Below are 27,246 nucleotides of genomic sequence, written 5' to 3' on the forward strand. Positions count from 1 at the left end.
GACTGAGCGACTGAACTGAACTGAACTGAAAATGAACAGTAAAAGAACTATTAACAGCATTATAAATTCTAATAATAGTATAACATATATCAGTTGCCTTAAGTTGCATTACTAGAGTCACAGAGTATTAGTCTAACACGTTGGGAAATAGAATCATAATGTTAATATTAATAACTTACTGGCACAGAGTCCAGTGTATTTTCAAATGCTTGATACAGGTAGCCAGTCTGACAGCTGCAGAGTTCATTCATTTAATTAAGAATTTTGCCCTAGATGATGTTCTGTTCAAGCTTTAGAGACTGCATCATGCTAAGGTGAGTTTGCCCAGGTTGAGCTAGAATAATTCTTCGGTTTCTCTTCCTTGCTCCCCTTTTTTCTCTGGAATTTAGGTATAAAATTGAGCTATCAACCACTTTTGTTCAAGGCTGACCCACCTTAACCACCATGTTGGAATGCAGCCAATGCTATAAAAATATATCTAGAGACAGACATATTTCCAAGAAACTGAACAAGACTGAAATAAACATTTGTAAATAAAATCACAGACTCACAGTCGGCACAGAAGTAGGATTTCAGCTAAGTATCCTGCCAGCTGGAATCTGTTTGGGGCCCATATTTTTACCTGTCCTGGAAACTCCATTACAATGAATCTAACAGCCACAGTACATAAAGGCAAGGGTTTGTTAGCATGCATAGCAAAAAGCTGCCCCAACTGTATTATGAGCAAAAGGGTGGTCTCAGAAGAAAATAAACATAATCATGTCATAATTTTTCCTCACTGGCTATGGAAACATTATATTAGAAAGGAGGGGATAGGTGTAACTTAAAGAAGTAGTATTTTAGTGATGGAGGTCAAATCATCATTTCAGTCTTTCTTAAAGTTTTTGCTACTGAATGATGAAGCGGAAAAGAAATCTAGACACTTGGGTACAAGGGCCAGCCACAAGAGCCAACCAACCACTAAAAGGAGGATCAAAATTGACAGAAAGTATAGCTGCTATTAGAGAATATGAAAGATGATCTTATGAGCACTGAGCTAAATTTTTTTCATTCTTAAAATATCTCATTGTAAGTATAGCATTATCTTGCATGTTCTTCATAAATCCCAATCCAGGTAAGTTTACAAAATGTCTTTAGGTTGGTTGCTTAACCTTCCAAGTTTGTGTGCTGTGCTTAGTTGCTCAGTCGTGTCCGACTCTTCGCAACCCCATGGACTGTACCCACTAGGCTCCTCTGTCTGTGGCAAAAACACTCCAGGCAAAAATACTGGAGTGGGTTGCCATGCCCTCTTCCAGGGGATCTTCCCTACCCAGGGATCGAACCCAGGTCTCCCACAAGCTGGCAGATTCTTTACCATCTGAGCCACCAGGGAAGCCAAGAATACTGGAGTGGGTAGCCTATCCTTTCTCCAGGGGAATCTTCCTGACCCAGGAATCAAACCAGGGTCTCCTGCATTGAAGGCAGATTCTCTACCAGTTGAGCTACCAAAGAAGCCCTAAACCTTCCAAGTTTAAAGCACCTCATTTTTATCTGAACCTGAAATTATTCTGAGCATATGCAGTTGTATAACACTTCTAAACAATTTCAGGCAACTTGGCTAGTCGATAGAATCTTTAAGAAGCAATTTACAAAGTGACTCACTTTGGTGACCCAGAAGTATTTTCACATCTGGCAAGTATATCATTCACTCATTCAAGTGCACGGCAAGCACGTATTACATGCAAGGCACTTGGCAGAGTCAAGGGAGATCTGCAATTTCAACGGGACAACATCCTCACCATCAGGGAGTCCACAGGCCAGTGTATCAGACACATGAGCACATCAGGTAAGTGCCCACCATGGAGATGCTCCCTGAAGCAGAAGAGGACAGCACAGTCTCAGAGCCCAACACCAACTGAAAAAACATTCAAACACACTGGTGAGGATATGCAAAACACTCTCATATCACTCTCATCTTTTGGAAATGAAGATAGAAAAAATTCATAAACAAAGTCAGGAAAAGAAATCAGTGCTTTCACATGTTATTTCAAATGCTTATCATTTCCTTTGTCTAGGTACCTAAACAATCTAAAACATAAATCAATGATCTAAAATGTAAGTCAATGCCTTTAAGAATAAAATTAATTCTCATTACATTTCAATTTAAGGTTTCCAAGTTGAAGCAACTAACTTAGGAAAACAGATTCATAAATAAAAGCAGGCTAGTAGCCAGAAGAAATTCAGGGAGGAAAAAAGTACAAACATATTAATGAAACATATATTGAACTTGAACAGAGGGGAGGGTCTTTGAAGCACAAAGTTCAGCAACCTAAAGCTACGTAAGGGCCCTTCTGTGAGAAAGCATCGGCTTATCTACCGCTTCCTAATTGGATCCCCACTTGTAAGGTTTATTTAAACTTCTATAGAATAAGGAAGGTCATTGCCTCACCATATTGAAAAGTTTTATCAAGAAAATGTCACAACCCAGTCGAAGTCATTCATTAACAGTTATTATTTTTTAAAGTCAGCAGAGGAATTCAAAAGACTATCATTAATTCAACAAATGTTTATGATATACTGTATTAGTTTGCTTGGCTGCCACAACAAAATGCCACAGACGAAGAAATTTATCTTCTCACAGTTTTGGAGGGCAGAAAACTGAGATCAAGAGCAGGAGCATTCGCTCTTGCAGGCCAGCCTCCTTGGCTTATAGATGGTCACCTTCTCCGTCTTCACACGGTCTTTCCTTTGCGTGCCTGTGTCCTAATCTCCTCTTATTATAAGGACGATTTTCATATCGGTCAAGGCCCACCTTAATAACCTCATTTGAATTTAATTATCTCTTTTAAAACCCTATCTCCAAATACATTCCATTCTGAGGTAATGAAGGTTGGAACTTCACCTGTAAATTTTGAAGGGGCATAATTTAGTCCATAACATACCTAATCTGTGCCTAAGAGAACAGCATTGAAACATGTATGTTACCATATGTAAAACAGAAGGCCAGCGATGCATGAAGCAGGGCACCTGAAGTCAGTGCTCTGGGACAACATAGAGGGATAGGGTGGGGAGGGATTTGGGATGAGGGGGTTCAGGATGAGGGGGACACATGTATATCTATGGCCGACTCATATTGGAAAAAAAAACAAAAACAAGAGCAGAACATCAGTGTTTCACCCATCTTGACGGTACTTAATTTTTCATTAGTATCTTTCACATGTTAGTTACACATAAGTAGTAATTTAAGGACTGATAATTAACAGGCATCAAACCTAATGAACCATGGACTATAACTGATAAATCATACAACCATACCGAAAGAAAGAGTAGGAAACTGGAATGAAATGAGAGGTACAGAAAAAGGAATGAGCTATTTTCCACGACTAGACGCTGGAGCTTTCATACAGCACAGAGAATGCGTGACCTTCATTCCAGTCACAGTGACTACAGGTTCCCAGGTGCCCACCCAGAAGCGCATTTGCTTCAACTGCCGTAATGTTGTTCAACTGAACACATACAATTTAAATCAATCCAAGCAGGCTTTCTGTACTTTAAATCTACTATAATATTGCTGTTTCCCTCTCTTTAACTTCTTGGTCCTGCAATTATCTTTACCAAGTATAGATTTCCAGGATCCAGGAAGAGTCATGTCAGTAATCACCACATTACCAGTCTGTCCAGATCATAAAAATCATGTTAGGTAGCTTCCAATCATCCTCCCAGACTTGCAATCCAAAGCCTTGATCTTCTTCATTTCTTTGGTTCCTCCATTTTGGAGCATGAGTTGTATTAATTGCAGGATCAGAATAGAAAAAAAATAACTTATTTCTGGCCAGAGCTTAAATTAACTCCATGAAAACGAGTTAAGCAGTTTTAAAATATCAGTAACAGCAGGAATGAAGGGCAGGAAAACAGTACAACCCTACAGAAAGGGAATTTAGAAATAAATGTCAAATTCTTTGCCTTAAAATTATACATTTTTGACCCATAATTCCATAAATAGAAAATTTCCCCAAAGATGTACATTAAAATGTGAGTGCCTTTATATTCATTACATGATATATAGCATCAAAATCTGGAAACAACCTTAACACTTAAAGTAAAGAAATTATGGAACATTCAAGACAGAATACTAAAAATGTCTACTAAAAATATTTATGGATATGGAAAATGTTTCAACTATAATTAAGTTCAAAATTTTTAAACTGTGCAAAACAGTGCTATACCATGACCCCAGAGTTTTCAACTATACCACATTTATTTTGGGAATGCACTACATATGAATTTATTTATATCCTGATTTTAGAATTCAATTTTTTCTTAAGATAAAATTACACACAATAAATCTGTTAAAATATACAAAAGCAACACAATATTGGCAGTAAAAAAAAAAAAAGAGTGAATCCTGGAGGTCAACTAGAACATTTTAAAATTCTCCATACAAGAGTACCTGATGCCACAGCAGATACATACCTTCCTTTCATCCAACTCAGTAGTTCTCCAGATTTCATCTACATAAAAGCCTCTGCCCCATGTAACAAAAAACTCTTCTACACTCTTCTTTATGATTGAGTCAAAGGATTTTTTTATGGGTGCTTTTGAAGGGTTAATAGGGTAGCAGAGATGTGCCTGCAAACGGGTCTCTCTGCTCAGGCTGAGCGTCCTTGCATACGAGGCGTTCTGCCAAAGAGTCTGGACACAGCCTTGAGTTTAATGGTCCCTTGCAAACAAGGGAGCATTCCCTTCTTGAGATAAGAAGGAGATGAGGGCTTTGGGCAGACTCTTCAGTAGACAGAGATTTCACTCCCCTTTGCTATACAATAACATGTATGCACCTGCACTGTACTGAAAAGGCTTATTCTTACAATCTGGAATTCTGCCTAAGGATGGCTTTATAATGATAAACGGCAATTAGTTTGCCCAGTTGTCCCTCTGGCCAGAGTGGTGTCCTGTCTGTCTTTTGTATGTCTTGTATGTTCTGTGTCATTTCACTCGTAGTAACCAACATGCTTTGACTTTAACCTCCAGGGACTACTATATGTATATACATATGTATATATATAGTTCTTTAAAAATGCATATTTTATATGTATGCATATAAAATATAGGAGTGTATGTTCCTTAATTATATATTATATATTTTTTTAATTATATATATGTATGTTTCTGAAAATGTGTATTTTCTATACATACATTAGTATGTATATATATCCATAAAATATATTTTATAATTTAAATATATTTTATATGTATAATATATGTGGATATGTGTACATATATCCTTCATGTACATTTTATATACACACACATATAGCACATATCTGTATGTGCTTATCTGTGTGAGTGTGTGTTCCTTAAAAATGGACTATCTGGATATACACCAGAACAGTGATAGAACTGGTAGGTTAATTTGTTATTCTCTTATACTTTTCATTCATCTGCAATCAGAAGAAAGTATTACTATTTCAAGAAGATAACAGACAAGGCTTTTTCTCTTCCTTTCCTACATACCTGATCATGTTACAAGGAAATCAAAAAAAACAATGTCTCTTATCTAGCATTTCCCAAGTTAATGATCCAGAACCACTCTACCTAAAATTCGGTCCTTCAACCACAGCGGGTGTTAATTCCTGTCTCTCTTAAGAGGCCTACTCAGAATTGCTTGTCCATACATTAGATAACCTCAAATTATTTTGCTTCTGGAATTCCTTCACTTTTTAGTTTTCTGGTCTGCTGCCTCTGAACCTGTTTTCAGTCAACCAGCCACTCCCTCTTCTAGCATGCTGTTTCTATCTGCTTTTTAGTGAGAAACTAGATAATTATGTCATCACTGTTCCAAATTTAGACATGCCAATGGATGGGGTTTAACATTGCACCTATTGCCTCAACACACGTGCTTTTATTTTAATGCATAAACTTGGACATACACTTTCCTTTCACAAAGGCCTTCTTTGTCCTCCACATTCTTTAAAAGTTGAGTGTGTTGAGGATAAACTATGTGCCTCGAACTGCCCTAGTGCTCTACAAGACTAACCCTTTGAACTCTCACAACAGCCTTAAGGGGTAAGGAAAAGAACCCCCATTTTACAGCGTGGATTCAGGGTATAAACCCAGGCATGCTGCCTCTCACAGATACGTTATCAGATAACTGGCATCAGAGTAAGCGAGGTACTTTTAAAGAAAATGATCCGCCCAAATTTTCTTATCATTGTGCAAATAGTAATCTTGTATATTCACTAGGACTCAGTTTTCATAAAATCTTAGCAATCATAAAGACCTTCAAAGCTATCTCAGTCATAGAGTCAAACCCTTTTGTAAATAATAGATAATTTCCACTTTTCACATTATAAAAATTAACCACTTGTTTCAAAAAGGAAGAGACCCAGTGAGTTTACAATTCTGTTCTCCATTCCCACACTCAAGGCTTTCTTAACATATGAATATATGTTGAATTAATATAATGGTTTAAAACATGTGTTTTGAAGACTGGCAGCCCTGGTTTGAGTTCCAACTCAGCAATTTATGAGCTCTGTGGCTGTAAGCAAAGCTCCCACCTCGCTGAGTCCCCAGCTTTCTTACTGGCCAAACAGAAGTAACTGTACCCACAACCTCTGAGTCTTTGTAAGGATGAATTAAATAACACATGTGAAGTGCACAGTACCTGTCACTTAGTAAACTCTTAATAGATGTTCTTAACGTTTATAAAGTTTCATGCCAATTCAGCATTCAGCCCGATGTTTAGCTTCACAAAATAGGCCTTGTATGCAAATCAAGAGTTCATTATAAAGAGCCCTTCAACTACAAACCCCTTCAGAATCACCTATTAGGAAGCAAAATGCAGAATGCTACTAATTACTCTTCTGAAATCAGTAAGTGCTTAACTAGAAGATATTTTTTAAGGTAGGCTAATTTTAACCTCAAAAGATAATTTTTTCTTTGAAGCAAAAATGAGATACTAGGCCTGTTGCTCTTGTTAACCTAGTTTTTCAAAAAATATACACAAATTTTAACTTTTGAAAATCCTACTGTTCTAATTTTTGACTCTACAGTTTCCTATTGTCATCATCCTACATTCGACTGCACACACACTGAGAGCCTGGGACTCAGCCTCTCACCTGTAACAAGGTAATAGCATGGGTCATAGGGTCTTGTGGCTATTACATGAGACATCCTAAGGTGCTTCATGTAATGCTTTTAAACAGTATACAGAAAGCACTTGCTGGGCGTAGCAGTTATTCATTAATTTTATAAATCTTTCTTTATAAATTGAATAGCAGAGACCAACTGTTCACATCTGGTAGTCTATGCAATTGTGGAAAGCACAAATCCTCAACTGGGTAATGATTATGAGGAATTATAGATATCACTGTTAAGCAAGTTATCAATATTTCTTAGCAACAAACCTATACTCCTTCTGGATAAAATAGCACAGGGATTCTGGTAAGAAGGCCAATCACATTATAACTTTGAAATGGCATTTGGAGGCTTTGCATTTCCCTAACAGACACTTGCAACTAACCTCCAAATTTTGGAGTGGTGATTATTTGATGTTTGTTAGGATCAATGCTTGAGTTCAAAGAAGTATAAGACATTCCTTCTCATACAAAGCACAGGATGTGTGTAAGGCAGTGGTTCTTATCCTGGCTGCATATAAAAATCAGCTGGGGGATTGAGGAACAGGTGATCCCAAGGAGGGCGATTCCCTGAAGAAACTCAAGCCAATAAAAACTGGGTCCTGGAATGGGGCCTCAGCATCTGTAGTGTTTTGTTTTAAAGTTGCCCAGATAATTCTAATACACAGTGACGACTGACAACCATATGTGTGAGGAGAAACAAGAGAAGCAGGCAAGAAAATTCTAGAAAAAGCGATCAGGCCATTTTACCCCATTTTGTAGATGGCCTTTTCACTCTGCTGTTTTCTTTGCTGCACATACGTTTCTAAGTTTGGTGTCATCCCACTCGTCTATTTTTGCTTCTGTTGTCTGTGCTTTTGGTGTCCTACCCAAAAAAAAAAAAAAAAAAAAAAATCATTGCCAAATCCAATGTCAGGAAGCTTTTCCTCTATGTTTTCTTCTAGGAGCTTCATAGTTTTAGGACTTTACATTTAAGACTTTAATCCATTTTGAGTTAATTTTGGTATATGGTATAAGGTGACCATCCATCTTCATCTTTTCGCATGCGAATATCTAGTTTTCTCAACACTGTTCATTAAAAAAAAAAGACTGTCCTTTCCCTAATGAGTAGCCTTGGCACCCATGTTGAAGATCATTTGACTAAATACTTATGATTTATTACTAAGGCCTCTTTTTCAACATACATAAAGCAAAGCTGTGCTCCTTTTGTATATATTATTTTGTAATCTACTTCCTTCATTTAAAATAGATAATTGATGAATACTTTCCCTTGTAATATTGTTTTTTCCTATTATTTTAAAGGCTTTACTCTGAAAGTAACACATGCTCAATGCAAATGAGAAAGGTAAAGAAAAAAGTATAAGTAATCAGTAATTCCACAGCCAAAGTTAACCTCTGCTAGCAGTTTAGTACATTTACCCAGAACATTTTATATTTTGAAAATGAAAATCATTTTTCCAGATGGCAGTCCCATATCCTACTATTTTCCACCCACTACACTTTTGGTACTTGACCTAGAGCTACAAATGAAGCTGCATTTAGACCAGTGCCTCACACACAGAGGGCACTCAAATCCTTGTGGAATGAATGGAATGAATGAAGAGATGTGTGACCTCAATTAATTTAGTTAGTCCAGTTAAGAAGCAAACAAGCACAAAAATAACTACAGGACAGAATGGTAAATGTTACAACAGAGCTGTGATAGGTGCACCAAAGCACAGAATAATACTCAAAATGTTAGGTCACTTCCTCCAAAAGAGATGGCGCCTACTTTGGGTCTTAGAGAAGGACCACAAGAAGACATGCAGGTGAACAAGCAAAGGAAGAACAAGCAGGAAGGGCACCAAAGCAACAAGCAAAGGAAAGGAGTAAGAGAACAGCATAAGGAGGAAAGAGCAGAGTTCATCTCCAAGGGAAGATAAGAGTGAGTGTATATTTGTGCACCTCTGTTTGTGCCCATATGTGTGTGCATGTGTGATCATGTTTGAGGGACTAAGAAGTGTGTGGCAGAATACCAACTCAGGAAGCTGATAAAGCATGAGGAAGGCAAATCATAGAGGCTTTGAATGTATCCTCAAGAATTTCAACTTCATCTTGAAAACTATGGGAACAACTAAGGCATTCAAGAATGAAAGTTATACACTCAGCGTGGTACACAGTTCTCTGGCTGTTCTTTGGGTGGACGACAAGACTGGAAGCTGTGAGCAGTTCTACTGCATGATTCTAAGTCAAAAGTGATGTGGGTCTGACTCACCCAGCACAGAAGGGTGAGAGGGGAAAGGAGAGGACAGAGATCAGCTATCAGTTATTAAGGAGGAAGAGTCATTAGGGCATAGTGAATAATTAGGTTTGGTTACTATGAAGAGGAAGAGTCCAGACAACCCCAAGTTTTCTAAAAAGCAGGGTCACAAGAGAAAAAGTAGTTGAAAAACAAAACAATGTTGAGTTCCACCGGGTACATGTGGAGTCTGAGATATCTGTGATGCGAGGAAGGGGAGGGCTCCAGAAGAGGAGGCATAGAGAAACTGAACTGGGAGCAGAGCACAGAGTTGAGAGCAGGGAGGAAAAAGAGATGAGGCCAAGGACAAAGAGCAGAGAACATGAGCACGAGACAGGGGAATGAGGAAGATGTGTCTGGGAAACAGACTGGGAAGGGAAGTGGCCATGGAGCGATATTCAGGAAAGGAAGGAGACGGCTCACTACCATAACAGCAGAGGTTGTAAAAACTAACCTTAAAAAGAAAAAAGGAGTTTTAAGAAGAAAAAGGTGATTAAAACAATATGACAGAAGAAGATACTTAGAAAAAGAAGAAACTATAAGGTCAGTAAAAAGAGTAGAAAGTAGAAACTCTCTAAACACAGGGAAGACAAATCCCTGAATCACTTAAGAACTGGATGTCTTTCATCATACCACTCTGTCCTATCTCTTACCAATACCGAATACAGCATCTATAATTTCCCCACCTATATCACACAAAACATGACAAAACTTGTAAATTTCATAGAAGGTGTGCTTGTATTCTAGATTCAAATTCTGGCACCATTGTCCCTGTGATGATTCGACTTCTTTGATGGGCAGAATCCACTCAGATCTCAGTTACTGCAGCCTTTTGTCATCTTGTAAAGGGGAGGGTAGGGGGAGAAAGAGGGAAGAAAGGAAAAGAAGGAAAGGGGAAGGAAAGAATGAAGGAAGGAAGGAAGAGAAAAAGAAAAGAAGGGAGAGAGCAAAAAAGAGAAAGAAAAATGAAAGAGGAGGGAGGGAGCAGGAAAAGAAAGGAGAGAAAGAAAGAGAAAGAAACAACTTAAAAAGAAGGGCAAAGAGCAATTCAGAAAGTGAGAAAATGCTCTTGAAGCTCTACCAGAAGACCTCACACGGGATCAAACATTTCTGTTAGCAAACTAAATGGTATTTTCAGAGCTCTCCAGAGCCTCCCTCTGAGTTGCTTGCCTGTTTCCCGACTTTAATGTTGGCCAGCAGGATTGAGCAATCAGACAGAGCTTCTCATTATGTCAGAGTACAGGGAGGGTGGCCAAGCTTCGCACCATCATACACTGCAGATGCAATCCCCCTAGGCTCAGAGAAAAACTATGATTCTGGAAAAGCCTCAAGCCTGTGCACTCTGCCAGCGTTACACAAATGAGTGTTCATAATAGAAAAATAAACTCAGCAGCAACACTGAGCATCCTCTCAGGGCCCAGGGTGTGGGTGGCAGCCTTCTTCTGGAAGGGACAGAAAGGGGAAGAAAACACGTGGGATGAAGCACCCTTAATTATTAACTGCATACTCTGCCCTATTTTTAGACAGGTTTAATGAATGGAATGATATTTTAACTTGGTAACAAAGACTGGGACCCAGCATCCAAAGTAACTATTAAACAAGAATAGAAAACTCAGTGTCCACCCTGGTCCATGTGATTCCAAATATAAGTTCAGAAAAATTTAGCAGCTTTACTTCTACTTGTAACCTCATTAGGAAAGCAGAGCCAATATTAAATCCTCAAACAGAAAATTTAAATAAACAGCTATTATTGCCGAAGCGGTCCCATGAAAGATGGGTAACTATTATTACATCATCAGTCTCTGGTGATAATGTTCAGATTAGCTCATGAACAAAGGCCACGTGTTTATTCTTAGAAAAATTTAACACTATACAGATTTTGCTTATTAATGTACCAATATGCTGATGTTCAGACCTTAGCCCTGAAGTAGAATTGCATGCCACCCACCAGGGAAAGAAAGTGGCCTATTCCATCACCACACCTGCAGAAATGGTCTCCAAATAATTGTCTTAAAATTACAATCCCACGCCAGGCAACATCTTGTCAGAGAATTTGACATAAATGTCTTCTAAGATACAGACCAAATGTTGGACGAATTTAGTCACCTCAAAACTGTAGTATAACTGTGAATGCATGACTTAAATAATTTGATACTGTTAGGAGATAAAAATTTTCATATAAAACCACAATTCTATTAGATCAGTGTATTTACTAGGTGGTATTCTCAGGAGTACAGAGCAGTAACATCTATCCAAAATGCACCAGCTTTAACTGAAATCCTTGGATCTTTCACGACACTTGTATTTTTATATTAGCTGGCTAGTAAAATGTAAACAAGACTTAGTTTTTGTTTCATTTTGTTTTTTTAAAAAAGGTATAGTCTGAGAACTACAAACTAACAAATGGAATAGTTTCAAGGACCATAATGTTTGTGAAACCCCATTTACTATGTTTCGTCTTTAAAATGGGAACGTGCACGTACACATTCTAAGATTGGGAAATATCCACTAAGACTACCATTACCACATTGAGCAATAGAGCTCTATGCATGAAAGTCAGTTTGCTCATGTTCTCTAATATAATCCCATCTCTCAAGGGTGTATTATAAGGAACAGAATCAAATCCCTTCTTACATTCAAAATAACAAAACACCCAATTCCCTGCTTAGAATAAACACCAGGAAGAGTTAAGGCATGTCAGATCATAAATCTGACAAATATTTCCTCCCACATTCAAAAAAAAAAAAAAAAGAGCCAAATGTAAAAATAGCTCTTTTAAAGGAGATCAAGAAAGGAAAAAAGTCTCAAAACATAAATACAAAACCATTATTCTGTTTCTTTATATTTCTGAATTGATGGACTAAATAACAATGAGCTTTATTCCCTTTACAATAAGCAGGGGAAACTATTAAAATGATATTATAGAAGAATGTAATGGCATGGGGAAGTGTTCATACACTACAGATAGTTAAAATAATAAAACGCTTATTTCAAGACAACACATACATTAAGGTCCTAAGTTTATCACAGAGAATACACATACACACACCACATTAAAAAACTCCTGCATCCATATAAACCCCAGAGGAAAAAGGAGCAAAGTTAATTTTTCTAATATGTTACCTCTAAATGGCTGGATTGCTAATACATTTTTGCCTCTTTATTTTTCAAGATTTTCCTATTTTCTACAATAACCATGACATTTAAAGTCAAAGTAGCATCTAATCCATTTTGAATATTGTGAAAACTAAATGATATCATTCTCGAGGTACAGCACAAAACTTAGTACCTACACATAGTAAGTAAGCTGAGCACCAAAAAATTGAAGCTTTTGAACTGCAGTGCTGGAGAAGAGAGTCCCTTGGACTCCAAGGAGATCCAACCTGTCAATCCTAAAGGAAATCAGTTCTGAATATTCATTGGAAGGACTGATGCTGAAGCTGAAACTCCAATATATTGGCCACCTGATGTGAAGAACCAACTCATTGGAAAAGGCCCTGATGCTGGGAAAGATTGAAGGCAGGAGGAGAAGGGGACAACAGAGGATAAATGGTTGGATGGCATCACTGATGCGATGGACAGGAGTTTGAGTAGGCTCTGGGAGTTGGTGATGGACAGGGAAGCCTGGCATGCTGAAGTCCACAGGCTCGCAAAGAGTCAGACACTACTGAGCAACTGAACAGCACTGAACTGAAACATTAGTTTAGAATTTTATGTAAAATAAAGGTAGTAACTTTTATTCTTGTAATTTTATTTAAATTCTTTTTTTTTTAAGGTGTAATTATACTGGGAGTTGTCCTCAAGAAACATGAAATTTACAGAGACAGTGAGTCCCTGGTATTGTTTTGCTTTGTTAATCAGAAGACAGTATAATATTATAAACTAGTAGTCTCCTAGACGGGTATACTAAACATACTTTTCAAAATGGTGCTTTGTTTTCATGCTTTGTGAGAAGCTATAAGAAGGTTTCTCGAGGGCTCAAAGAGGGAGATATAACCATCCTATCACCTATGGTCCTCAAAGCTATTTGTTCTCAAAGACACTTATAATTCAGTGGTGTAAGAGTTGGACACGACTGAGCAACTTCACTTTCACTTTTCACTTTGATGCACTGGAGAAGGAAATGGCAACCCATTCCAGTGTTCTTGCCTGGAGAATCCCAGGGATGGGGGAGCCTGGTGGGCTGCCATCTATGGCGTCGCACAGAGTCAGACACAACTGAAGTGACTTGGCAGCGGCAGCAGCAGAAGTATACAGCTAATTTCAACAGGGACTAATAAGTGATCAGGAGAGCAAAAGAACCCACTTCATGGAATCACACAGTAAAGAAAGTTCCATAGAATCAACATATTTAATCCAAATCCTTTCTTTCAAACCATTAAACTAAAAAATTTTCAAAAGAAAATAGCCTTGGGATGTGGAAGGAATAGACCAAAAAGCCAGTGAACACTTTACACACTCAAGCTTGCCACTGCCCTTTCAGGAATGCAGGAGGGCCCACACACTTGGCCCCCAACCTTGGGAAGTGGGTCTTGTAAACTAGCAAATAATCCACAGAAACACTGGAGAGATGGCAGAGCAAAAGGTAAAGAACAGAAATGTACTGTTTCCTTCTTCTAATAGTTGAGTGATACTCTAACCTTTGTTACTATAACTGAAGTTCATCTGCAGAGAAGATTACAAGGAAGGAAGAGCGAGGCAGTCCAGGGGAAGGAGGTGGCTGAGAATTAAGAGAGCCAAAGGACTTACAAGTAAGGGCAGAGACACACTTCACAGCCAGGGCTGACTCCACACAAGAGCTCTTTCTCTCATTCTGTCACCTCCACACTCCACTACAACCACAGCAGAGCAGGAGTTAGCAGCAGCCCTTCTTTCTCACACTCAGCCCACTGAGGAAGATGCCAAAGTGAATAAACACAGGTAGATGAAGATGGTCAAAACGTATAAACTTCCAGATATAAGATAAGAAAGTACCATGGATATAATGTCCAACAGGATTAATATAATTAACACTGCTGTATGGTATATACGAAAGTTGTTAAGAGAATAAATCAAGCTAATCAAACCAGTCAATCCTAAGGCAAATCAACCCTGAATATTCATTGGAAGGACTGATGCTGGAGCTGAAGCTCCAATACTTTGGCCACCTGATGTGAAGACCCAACTCATTGGGAAAAGACTCTGATGCTGAGAAAGACTGAAGGCAGGAGGACAAGGGGGTGACAGAGAATGAGATGGTTGGATGACATCATCGACTCAATGAACCTGAGTTTGAGCAAACTCCAGGAGATAGTGAAGGACAGGGAAGGCGTGCTGCAGTCCATGGGGTCGCAAAGAGTAGGACACGACTGAGCGACTGAACAACAACAAAGAGAATAAATCCTAGGAGTTCTCATTACAAGGAAAAAAAATTTTTTTTCTTGTTCTTTTATTTTTTATCTATATGAGATGATGGATGTTCACTAAATTTATTGAACTTATTACGGTAATAATTTCATGATTGTCAAACCTTTATGTTGTACATCTTAAACTTACACAGTGTTGTATATCAATTATATCTCCATAAAACTGAAGAAAAAAGACACACAAACACACAAAAGACATAGGTATCCAACTGCCTGGAACATCCCATTCACTCTCTAAACTAGGCCCTCCTTGCAAGGATTTTATTTAACTACTCTTGATAAGCTCTAAGAACACCTCAGCCAAAACCAAATAAAACAAACAAACAAAATTAAACAGTATTTGCTCAAAGGCTGAAGGATGGGGGCATTCCTCTCTCTCTTTATTATTTTTGCTCTTTCTTCCCTGTTTCATACTCCCTCACCTGTTGCCCGGGCTTCCCAAGGGGCTCAGTGGTAAAGAATCCACCTGCCAATCTAAGAGAAACAGGTTTGATCTCTGGGTCAGGAAGACTTTCTAGAGGAGGAAATGGCAAACCCACTCCAGTATTCTTGCCTGGAAAGTCCCAGGGACAGAGGAGCCTGATGGGCTACAGTTCATGGGGTTGCAAAGAGTCAGACATGACTGAGGTGCATGACACACGCACCTGTTGCCCAGCAATGACAGGTGATAAACGTGCCCACAAATGAAATTTATTCACAAATCTGCTCTCATTCAATGCAGAGAATTCCTTCAAAGCATTTTTTAACGATTTATTCCAATAAGAACCTTCATATACAGCTGGTGGGAATGCAAAATGGTGCAACCACTTTGACAAATAGTCCAAATTTTAAATATAAGCATTCATTTACTATATAACCCAGCAAGAGCACACCTAGGTGTCAACTCAACAGAAATTAAAATATATGTCCATATAAAAGCTATATAGGAATGTTCATAACAGCATTATTCATAATAGCCAAAAAGTGGAAAACAACTCAAATGTCCATGCTGGTGAATAGTTAATATATGATATGCCACACAATAGAATACTATTCAGCAATATAAGGAATAAAGTACTGATTATTACTGCAACATGCTGCTGCTGCTGCTAAGTCACTTCAGTTGTGTCTGACTCCGGGCGACCCCATAGACGGCAGCCCACCAGGCTCCTCTGTCCTTGGGATTCTCCAGGCAAGAACACTGGAGTTGGTACTGCAACATGAATGAACCTCAGAAATACGCTAAGGGAAAAAAGCTCAAACCAAACCAACACATATTGTATGATTCCACTCACATGAAATAGTCAAAAAAAGCAAATCTAGAAATACAGAAAGTAGAATATTTGCTGCCAAGGGCTGAAGATAGGGGAAACGATTAACTACAAATGGGCATGAGGAGTTTTATGGTGACGAAAATGTTCCAAAACTAGATTGTGGTGATGCCTGTACAGCTCTGTAAATTAACTAAAGACTATTGAATTATATAGATAAAATGAATGAGTTTTATGATAAACTATACCTCAATACAGCTGTAAGAAAAGTGCACAGTGCCTAGACTACCAAAAAAAACAGGGTTTATTCTACTCCTACTACACTCCAAGCCTAGGTAATCCCTATACTTAATGAATTTAAAATACAATGGAATATTACACAAAGTTTTTTTTAAAAAAGAGAAGCTTTAGGGAATTCCTTAGCGGTCCAGTTGTTAAGACTCACTTTCATTGTTGAGGCCTGGGTTCCATCCCTGGTTGGGAAACTAAGAACCCACAAGCCACGTTGTGCAGCCAAAGAAAAAGAGAGAGAAAAGCTTTAGCCTTCTGACTGATTTGTTTATTAACCAAGAACTGTGTCTATAATGCAAGAAAACCAACCACAATCAACCAAGACTAATTCTCAAGATGTTATCAGACAGCTGATATTACTTCACATAGTAAATCATCTAAATATCATTTGCAAATTGTCTCAATTCCGAACTCTTTAGTATGCTAACTGTCCATATATTGGTACAATAAATAAAACAAATTTACTCCAAGTGTACAACTGGCTTCCAAGGTAAACATAATTACAAGAAATAAATGCACTATGATTCTGGATTAGCTCTTCTAAGATTTCACTTAAAGTTAATATGATGCAGAAAGAAAAACACCAATATAGTATACTAATAAAACACCATAGTATACTAATGCATATATATGGAATTTAGAAAGATGGTAAGATAACCCTTTATGTGAGACAGCAAAAGAGACACAGATGTATAGAACAGTCTTTTGGATTCTATGGGAGAGGGTGAGGGTGGGATGCTTTGGGAGAATGGCATTGAAACATGTATATTATCACATGTGAAATGGATCACCAGTCCAGGTTCAATGCGTAATACAGGGTGCTCAGGGCTGGCGCACTGGAGGAATGGGATGGGGAGGGAGATGGAGTGGGGTTCAGGATGGGGAACACATGTACACCCGTGGTGGATTCATGTCAATGTATGACAAAACCAATACAATATTATAAAGTAATTAGCCTCCGAAAAATAAATAAATAAAGTGGAAAAAAAATAAAGTTAATATGATCCAAATAGAACTGAGAGACAATTTCATGAATAACTTTTTCAAATGGGTAGAGGTTAAATATCGGAATCTAGGTGGAAATTTTAAATTTCAAGCCTAAAATAAAATCGTGATTTCAAAACATACATGACCATTTGAAATGATATATACTATGATTTAATGCTTAAAATACAGACATGCAAATCTCTTAAGAAAAACTAACAACCAAAAATGTTGCAATGTAAATAGAGTAAAACAAATGTTTGTGTTTGAGAGTAATATTTGTTACAAAATGTGAGGATGAGCACAGAATGTCCCAGAAACAACAGGTACACACTGGTCAGAAAGCCATTATGCCTTTGTTACCTGACAGGCAGCATACGGGCTGGTGTTTTCCCAGACTACCAGTCCCCATGATGCAAGGCCACTGGACAGAACTATGGTGACTTTCCTGCCCCTCACTAAAAAGCTCCAATGTAAGTAAATTACTCCCACAAACCACTGAGGAAGATGTCCAGAGATATGGCCAAACCTGAGGACAGTTTACAGAAGACTAAATAGAAAATAAAATTACATAGTCCATTAGGCGTCAGGCCTGTTAGAGACTGCATTATCAAACTGAAATTATTAAACTCTACAGCAATTTCATCCTCAGCCAGAAGACAAAGGATTGAGGATGAAAGGTTGGGGATGAGGGGTAGGGGGAACAGAGATGAAGTATATTTTTCTTTCTGATGTGGTAATTTAAGGGTGTTACCAAAGTATTCTCTTTGAAAGAAAATTTGGGTGGAAAAAAATGCATTCAAAAGCAATTAACATCAATAGCAGCAATTTAATGTTGCCACACTTTTTGGATCCTCATCATCTTTAATCTTATATTACTTATTTTTGAAGGTGTCAAAGAAACTGCCCTTCTGGAAAAAAATTTCAGTTAAAAAATTCAATAGATACATTTTACTGACACAAACAACAAAAACTTTTCAAATTTGTAATGCTAGAGAGCAGAGCTATGACCTTGACAAAGATCTTGACTCTTCAAAAAAAAGAAAAATGACAGAAACTCTGCCGTAAAGTTGAAGCAGAAATAGAGATGGTAGATTAAAATAAGTACATTCAAGATATTTCAGAAAAATCTGCTTGAATGTTTCTAATAAATTCAGAAATAGATAAGATAATAAATAAAAATTCAGCTATGTCTTTGCTACTAATGGAAATACTTTATTTTTAAACATTGGGTCTCTGAATATCTGAGTTCTCAATCCAATTATCTTTCAAAGAGTCAATCAGGGAAGTCAGTGTACTAGGTACTGTCCATTCCCTTTTTAAAAATATATGTTTCTTTTGCCTGTTAAAGGTCTTGTTCAGTCGCTAAGTTATGCCCGACTCTTTGTGACCCCATGAACTGCAGCATGCCAGGCTTCCCTGTCCTTCACTATCTCCTGGAGTTTGCTTCAATTCACATCCACTAAGTTGGTTATACTATCAAACTGTCTCATCCTCTGTCATCTGCTTCTCCTTTTGCCTTCAGTCTTTCACTGCCTCAGAGGCTTTTCAAATGAGCTGGCTCTTCGCATCAGGTGGCCAAAATACTGGAGCTTGAGCTTCAGTCCTTCCTATGAATATTCAAAGGTCTGTTGCTCAGTCACCCAGTCATGTCTAACTCTTTGTGACCCCATGGACTGTAGCCATCAGGCTTCTCTGTCCATGGATTCTCCAGGCAAGAATACTGGAGTGTACTGCCATTTCCTTCTCCAATTCAAAGGTCTAATTGGCCATAATTCAGGCGAGAGACTAGAGGAAGAGCATTTTCTTGGTGCTTTCAATACTTTTAAGTCAGTGAGATTACAAGCAGATTTATACAATAGCCAACATTAGCTCCTAAATATGGGAAGGGTGGGGGAGAAGGTTATTTACGTATTATTCAGAATTAGTTTCCCTCTATAAGCATTTATGACTGTTCAGTGGTTATATACCTAGACCTAGAGTACAAAGACCAGCTGCTCATTATCTAACAAAGGAAAACCAGCATGTAAGCAAATATATTACAATTAAACTCTAAGTTAGAATTGAGTTGGTTAGAGGAGGTAGGGACTAATCCTCCCATAACACCCCTCTTTTCCCCAGTCCATGGCTTCAGCGATGCCTCACAAAAGTCATTGCTTTTGTGTTCAGTCCTTAAGGATGTTTAGGAATTCATCAGGTAGGGAGAGACATTCCAAGCCCAAAGTCATGGACATCTGAGAGCAAGACTTGTCCTGGAAAATGGCCTGAGTAAGCCAAGAGGGTAGAGATGCAAGCTGAGGCTGGACAGAGAATTGGAATCCAGATCATAAAAAAAATACATATGCCATGGTGACAAGTTGGCAGCAGGGGGCTACCAAAATAGGAATTTTCCACTGATGAGGTGATCAGATTTCCATATTAGAAATAGCATTCTAGTAGAAGTGTGGAGGATGGTATTGAGGGAAGAAAACCTGAAGACAGTCGTAATGACCCCAAACGACAGAAAAGACAGTATAGATATTTAAAAGGCAGAATTTCCAGAATTCAATATTCTGTTAGATAGGAGAGAGAAGGAGGGCAGTTACGGAAGGGACAAGTTTAGGAACAAGTTCCCAGATGTCTTGGTCCAACTGGGTAGATGGTGCTGCCATTTACAAAAACCAAGCACATGAGGGAAGGGCATGCCAACAGAGTGGTGGATAGGAGTAAGTCCAAGATAGTCTTGGACATTTAAAATATCCAGTACAGAACTAAATATATGAAATCCAAAAGTTTAATGTCACTACAACTTCCCAGTATATTTTTGTATGCAAAACTTTCTTCAGGTGACAGCTAAAGTGACTCATGTTTATTCATTCCATATATTCTGGTGCATGTTTCCAAGATGCAAGTCTCTCTACTGAAGATTCCATAAGGCTTCTGTATGTGGAGGAAATAACTCTAGATTCAAAGTCAACACTCAGGTTACAAATATTGGCTTTGCACATGCTCTGCGATCTCCAGTGCTTGCCCACTTTAATCTTCTGTAAAATGTAGATGCTTTCTGCTCAGCACTACTGGGAGGGTTAAATAAGGTAAATGCATGGAAAGGTACAGCATGATACGAGGCACACTGTAGATGACCAATCAAAGTTGACAGAATACAACATATATCATTCTACATACTCAGTTTGTGAGTTGGTGGGAAGATAAGATGTGTATAGTAACAATGATATAATGTAAAAGATGATGTATGCCTCTAAGGAGATAAAAAGAGTGACAGCTGGTCAAAGGAGGGAGAGGCCACTTACGAAAAAGATTTAAGGAAGAACATTCATATAAACTGGACCTGAAGAACAAGTAGGATTTAGACATGCAGAGACAGAGAGAGAAGGGCAGTCCTTTCCAGGTGCTGGGCAAAGGCAGGATGGCACCAGCCCAGGCAACTATGATCCTGGCTTTATATTAAGGCTCTGACACTCCCTAGCTGCATGACTTTGGACAAAATACTCAACCCAAATGAGGGCAATAGCAACTATCTTTTAGTCACCTTAGGATTTTACAAGATAAAACAGGTTAAGTCTCTTAGAGCAGGAGACTAAGAGACGCATGGCAGCTAGCATCATATTTAGCAGAAACACAGGGACAGGAGATCGAGGGAAGGCCAGTTTGGCTACAGCACACAGTCCACAATGCTGAATAGTTTGCATAAAGTGGAAATAGACTATAGAGCTTAAAAAAAGAGAGAAAGAGGATTTGGGACTTTATTCCTCAGGCAAGAAAAGCCACTGAAGGTTTTACAGCAGGAAAGGAAGATGTATGTCCTCTACCTTTCCCAATATGACTTTTTATTTATAATACAAGGAAATTTTAATTGTAAAATCATGTGCCTTCCACCACCCATGCTTGACTGCACACAGGAATTCTCAATGGCAGCATCTACAGATTTAAAAGACTAATTCTAGACTAACTTAAAAAAAAAACAACTAGCTGAAATAGCAGGTGCTTGCACATATTTTTTTTTAACTTTAATTATGTGTGAGTGTGTATGTGTATGTCCTGAATCACTAAAAAAATACAAACCCCATGGGCCATGACAGCCCCAGAAACTAGTACAGTTCTGAAACATAAAACTCAGAGAATATTTATTGATGTTTTGAATAATTTTTCTTTTTATCAATGACAACTGCAATATACTGGTGATGATTATGAGAAATGCTGATTAACTTTTCCATACATACATATATATGTTTACATATACATATATGGAATACATTTTTACATACACACATGTACATATATAGTAATTCTCATACATTTACACTCTATCAGTATGACTAATATAGTGTATCAAGTATATCAAGTATTTTTTATACCTGTCACACTCATATTCTTTTTATAGCATTACTGCTACTGCTAAGTCACTTCAGTCGTGTCCGACTGTGCAGCCCCATAGATGGCAGCCCCACCAGGCTCCCCCGTCCCTGGGATTCTCCAGGCAAGAACACTGGAGTGGGTTGCCATTTCCTTCTCCAGTGCATGAAAGTGAAAAGTGAAAATGAAGTCGCTCAGTTGTTCCTGACTCTTAGCGACCCCACGGACTGCAGCCTACCAGGTTCCTCCATCCATAGGATTTTCCAGGCAAGAGTACTGGAGTGGGGTGCCATTGCCTTCTCCTTTTATACCATGTTTGCCCCCAAATCTTAAGTCCTTAGTCACTCTTCATTTGCCCCTGAACTCCCACTGGAGTTAAAAATCATCAAATTTCCAACTCAGATATGCCTTGACTTTTACTCCAAGGAGCTTATTTTGCTTTATAATTAGTCTCAAATTTATTAAGTCCTTGTGAGACAGTAGGTATGAAATAATATATAACCTAACTGGCCTGTAAGACAGAGTAAATATTCTTCCTAAAAGTTTACCCCCTCAAGAGCTACGGCACTGAGAAGGCCATGTGTTTTGTATGTCACTCAAATGTTAACCTGATGTTAACATTTGGATGATGTTTCTTCAACTATTCTGTATCACAGTAACTCATTTTTTCCAAGCATTTATTGAGTACCTGCCATTTGCCAGACATTATGAAAGGCTGAACCAGAGATCAAATTGCCAACATCTGTTGGACTATAGAAAAAGCAATGGAGTTCCAGAAAAAAAAACATCTACTTCTGCTTCATTGACTCTGCCAAAGCCTTTGACTGTGTGGATCACAACAAACTGTGGGAAATTCTTCAAGAGATGGGAATACCAGACCACCTTTCCTGCCTCCTGAGAAACCTGTATGCAGGTCAGGAAGCAACAGTTAGAACCACACATGGAACAACAGACTGGTTCAAAATGGGGAAAGGAGTATGTCAAGGCTGTATACTGTCATCATGCTTATCTAACTGACACGCAGAGTGTGTGCATGCGTGCTTAGTTCTGTCCAACTCTTTGCAACCCTATGGACTGCAGCCTGCCAGGCTCCTCTGCCCATGGGATTCTCCAGGCAAGAATACTGGAGTAAGCTGCCATTTCCTGCTCCAGAGGATCTTCCAGATCCAGGGATCGAACCCACACCTCTGGGGTCTTCAGCATTGCAGGTGGATTCTTTACCACTGAGCCACCTGAGAACATCCTTATATGCAAAGTACATCATGCGAAATGTCAGGCTGGATGAAGCACAAGCTGGAATCAAGACTGCCAGGAGAAATATCAATAACCTCAGATATGCAGATGACACCTCCCTCATGGCAAAAAGTGAAGAAGAACTAAAGAGCCTCTTGATGAGGGTGAAAGAGGGGAGTGAAAAAGCTGGCTTAAAATGCAACATTCAAGAAACAAAGAACATGGCATCCGGTCCCATCACTTCATGGCAAATAAATGGGGGAAAATTGAAACAGTGGCAGATTTTACTTTCTTGGGCTCCAAAATCACTGCAGATGGTGACTGCAGCCATGAAATTAAAACACACTTGCTCCTTGGAAAAAAAGCTATGACAAATCTAGACAGCATATTAAAAAGCAGAGACATTACTTTACCAACAAAGGTCAGTATATTGAAAGCTATGGTTTTTCCAGTGGTCATGTATGGATGTGAGAGCTGGACCATAAAGAAGGCTGAGCACGGAAGAACTGATGCTTTTAAACTGTGGTTATGGAGAAGACTCTTGAGAGTCCCTTGGAGAGCGAGGAGATCAAACCAGTCAAGCCTAGAGGAAATTAAGTCTGAGTACACATTGGAAGGACTGATGCTGAAGTTGAAGTTCCAATACTTCGGCCACCTGATGTGAAGAGCCCACTCAATGGAAAAGACCCTGATGCTGGGAAAGACCGAGGGCAGGAGGAGAAGCAGGTGACAGAGGATAAGATGACTGGATGGCATCACCAACTCAATGGACATGCATTTGAGCAAACTGCGGGAGAGAGCGAAGGACAGAAAGCCTGGCATGCTGCAGTTCATGGGGTCACAAAGAGTCAGACACAACTGAGTGACTGAACAACAACGAACAACCACTGATTATTAGTAAAGATTTATGAGTGAATATCAAGTTTGCATTCAGACGCTGGAGATTTTAGGCTCTTCATCTTTGTATCTCAAGGACCAGCTTAATATCTAGCAGCATAAATTGGAAATGAGTGGTTCCTGACTTGACTGAGTGAATCACAAAGCCATTATTCAGCAATGACAGCGCCTCAACTCATCAAGAAGGTAGACATACTGGGAACGTCAAGAGCTACTGTCACTCCCTAATAAAGGGAAGTTGTATTAATCTTACAACCTGCGTTTTTCTCCTCAATGGTTTAGCATAAGTGTTTTCTCATTTAATGCAAACTTTTCAGCATGTGTCAGTTTAGATATATAAATAATTATTGCATGACTACATAATTTTTCTAGCCATTCCCATTTACTGGAATAGCCCAAAGGTCCTCTTTTTGTTCATTTTTATGAATAATATTACGGTGAACATCTTTCTGCATAAAGTTTGTATGTATTTCCGATTATTTCTTAGAATAGGAACCCAGAAGTAGAATTTAAAGGTCACATTTAAAGTTCTGATGCTGTACTGACAAACCACTTTCAAGAAAAAGCTTGAATTCATTCTGACTGAAGGATATTTCACTGCATCTTTGCCAGCATTAGGCAGTCTTGATTTTTTAAATCAATCCTAGTTTGCTAATTTAAACACATTAGACAAATAAATGAAAATAATGCTATTTGCATTTAAAGGTTTCAAAGCAAGAGATCCTGAAAATACTTGGGAATGCAGAAGAAAATAACCTATTTTGATAGGGGCTTAACTTGGAAAATGATTCTGGGTTTATTATTAGAATCCACAGGCAGTTTCAGACATCTTTTATCTTTACTGCTAGAGATAAGGGCAAAACCTTCTCAAAGTCAAATTGAGAGTCCTTCACTCTAACTTTTCACATTCCACTGAATTCTAGGGCTTATTTCTCAATCCTTAGACTCAACAAGATATTAAAAAGCATGCCTTCTTTTAAATGGACAAGAATTAAATTTTTTTTAAGTAGTCGATATACACTAAACATCAGTGTTAACAAAATGCCCAACACCTCTAAAGAACTCAAGGAAATCCAAAAAATTCCTTTCCTCAAAGGTTTTATTTCCTTTAACTTCATTATTCTTAATCATTCTGAGTTAAGGATTAAGCTGCATACCCTTTCAGAGAGACCTGACATTGTTACAACGAAGTTCACCTGTGTATTAATCACATTTCTACTATTTTCTATAAGCGTATGACAGGATAACTTGCCAATTTATATTATTTCTAAGATTCCATTTTATTTCAAGTTCTACTGTATGTTTTATTTTAACCTTAAGCATTTTTTAAAATGTCAGAGGGAGAGGGAGAGGGTGGGATGATTTGGGAGAATGGCATTGTAACATGTATACTATCATGTAAGAATCGAATTGCCAGTCTATGTCCGACGCAGGATACAGCATGCTTGGGGCTGGTGCACGGTGATGACCCAGAGAGATGTTATGGGGAGGGGAGGTGGGAGGGGGGTTCATGTTTGGGAACGCATGTACACCCGTGGTGGATTCATGTCAATGTATGGCAAAACCAATACAGTAGTGTAAAGTAAAATAAAGTAAAAATAAAAATTTTTTTAAAATAAAAATAAAAAGTCCTTCCTCAAAAACAAAACAGATACAGTAAACTCCTTGCTCGTAATGGAATGAGAAAGTCATCTGAAATTCTCAAATGATTCCAAACAGTGAAAATTACATGTGAAAACCATCTAAAGAACTATAAAACTTCCTCTCTTCAAGTTTTTTAACTAAGATCCAGCACTTTAAATTATCAACTTTTAGAAAGAAGAAAAAACAGCACATAACTTGATATAACTCAAGATAAAGCAACCTGAAAACCCAATTCCCCATCCCATACCCTAAAGACAACACAGGCATTAGAAGCAGTTTGACCTCCTTAATATATAGATACATAAAAAACATACATACAAATACATACATGAAATATTCCAAAATTAATTAAAATATGTGAGCATTTCAAATAATAGAAACAATTTCCATGGCTAAGAAAATAATAAAGTATTATTGCTGCTATTAGAAGAGTGAACAGTAGACTTTGTGTTTCACAGAACAATAAAATTCCAAAAACATCCTGCATACTGACATAAAGTACCTTTATATTTTGTCAAACAAAGATATTTAAAAGAAAAAAAAAAGCACACTTAACACCATTTTATCACTATACCATTCAGTTCCTTAGGTTAAATAATCTCAGCTTTAATAAATACTCAATAGTAGAAATGCATGCTTTCCTAAACCCACAAAAGTGTCTCAGGAGAACTGGGAATGACTTACCTGGACTGTACCCAAATGAAGGATGGCCACTGTCCCCTCCACACCTCCATTTCTTGTCCACATCCCCGGCTGCTACTTCTTTCTGTCCTCCACCCTTTCTCTGTCAATAGGACAGTCATCTACCCTGGACCCAACACTTCAGAAACTAAGGTCAAGGCACACTTGGCTTGAAGGACACAATGCCCACAGATGGGGGCAAATTTCCAACAGCAAGAAAATCCTTCATTTTCCTGCCCTAATGGGTTCAGTTAAGCCATTTTCCAAAAGTAAAGATTTTTCTCTTTGAAATATAAATGTAGAGACAGATAAGGAGGAAAGATAAAATGAGCGCAAACAACAGCATAATGAAACCACCTACTTATTTTGATATCCTTGTGCAGAAATCGGTAATTAAAGTAACAATATACAGATTTTCCTGTAATAAAAAATAATCCAGCAGGGGCAGAAACACAATTTTTTAATCTCTTTTAAGAAAACCATAAAATAGAATAACTTTTTAAAATTATAAGTTATAAAAGGTGACTAATTTATGTTTTCTTTTCTGTGAAATTCTCCTCTCAAATTTTGCACAGCATTAAAGAGATAGTTGGAAGGGATGCCAGAACAGTAGAAAAAATAATTTTTTTTAGGAACAAACTACCAATTCTCAAATTAGCACTAGCAGTCTAAATCCTCCATGTGTTTTGTATTTATATTCATAAGAGCACAGGATTTCTCCTGCTTTAGATTTTTTTTTTTTAATGTTCCTTTAAAATGTAAAAGATTCTCAATATTTAAACCCACAAGTACCATCATAGGTCAAAACATTAAGTGACTTACGCTTACTTCTAATTAAATATAAAAGGAAAATGATATCTTCTGGTTTGGAAACGTGAATTCTTCCACATTTCTTGAGTATTACATAGAAAGAGTTGTTGCATAATTTTCTGAAGCCAGAAGTAAGATTAGTATATATACCATCTTACTAAGTTTCAGCTACTGTACTTTCCTTAATAAAGACCATTACACAGGATGAATCCCACTTCCCATTCTCTTCTAACACTCCCTCAACCCCTCAACCCCACAAACGATTTAGATTACAAGCAAACTTACTCAAGTCACCTTGAACAAGCAAA

General features: G+C 38.1%; 1 protein-coding gene across 5 annotated transcripts in view; it reads right to left on the reverse strand.

Annotated features, from left to right (window-relative positions):
• HECW2 (HECT, C2 and WW domain containing E3 ubiquitin protein ligase 2) overlaps nt 1-27,246 on the reverse strand; it is a 446,556-nt gene that overhangs the window by 318,574 nt on the left and 100,736 nt on the right. Inside the window, exon 1 of one of the 5 annotated variants that reach the window (XM_060411234.1) lies at nt 4,453-4,675. The exons of the other annotated variants lie outside the window; for them this stretch is intronic. The gene's annotated coding sequence lies outside the window, so the exon portion shown is untranslated. Of the gene's footprint in view, nt 1-4,452; nt 4,676-27,246 lie in introns of those variants that run through there. 5 annotated transcript variants of the gene reach the window in all.

This window comes from Ovis aries, chromosome 2 (genome assembly GCF_016772045.2).
Source record: "Ovis aries strain OAR_USU_Benz2616 breed Rambouillet chromosome 2, ARS-UI_Ramb_v3.0, whole genome shotgun sequence".
NCBI lineage: Eukaryota > Metazoa > Chordata > Mammalia > Artiodactyla > Bovidae > Ovis > Ovis aries.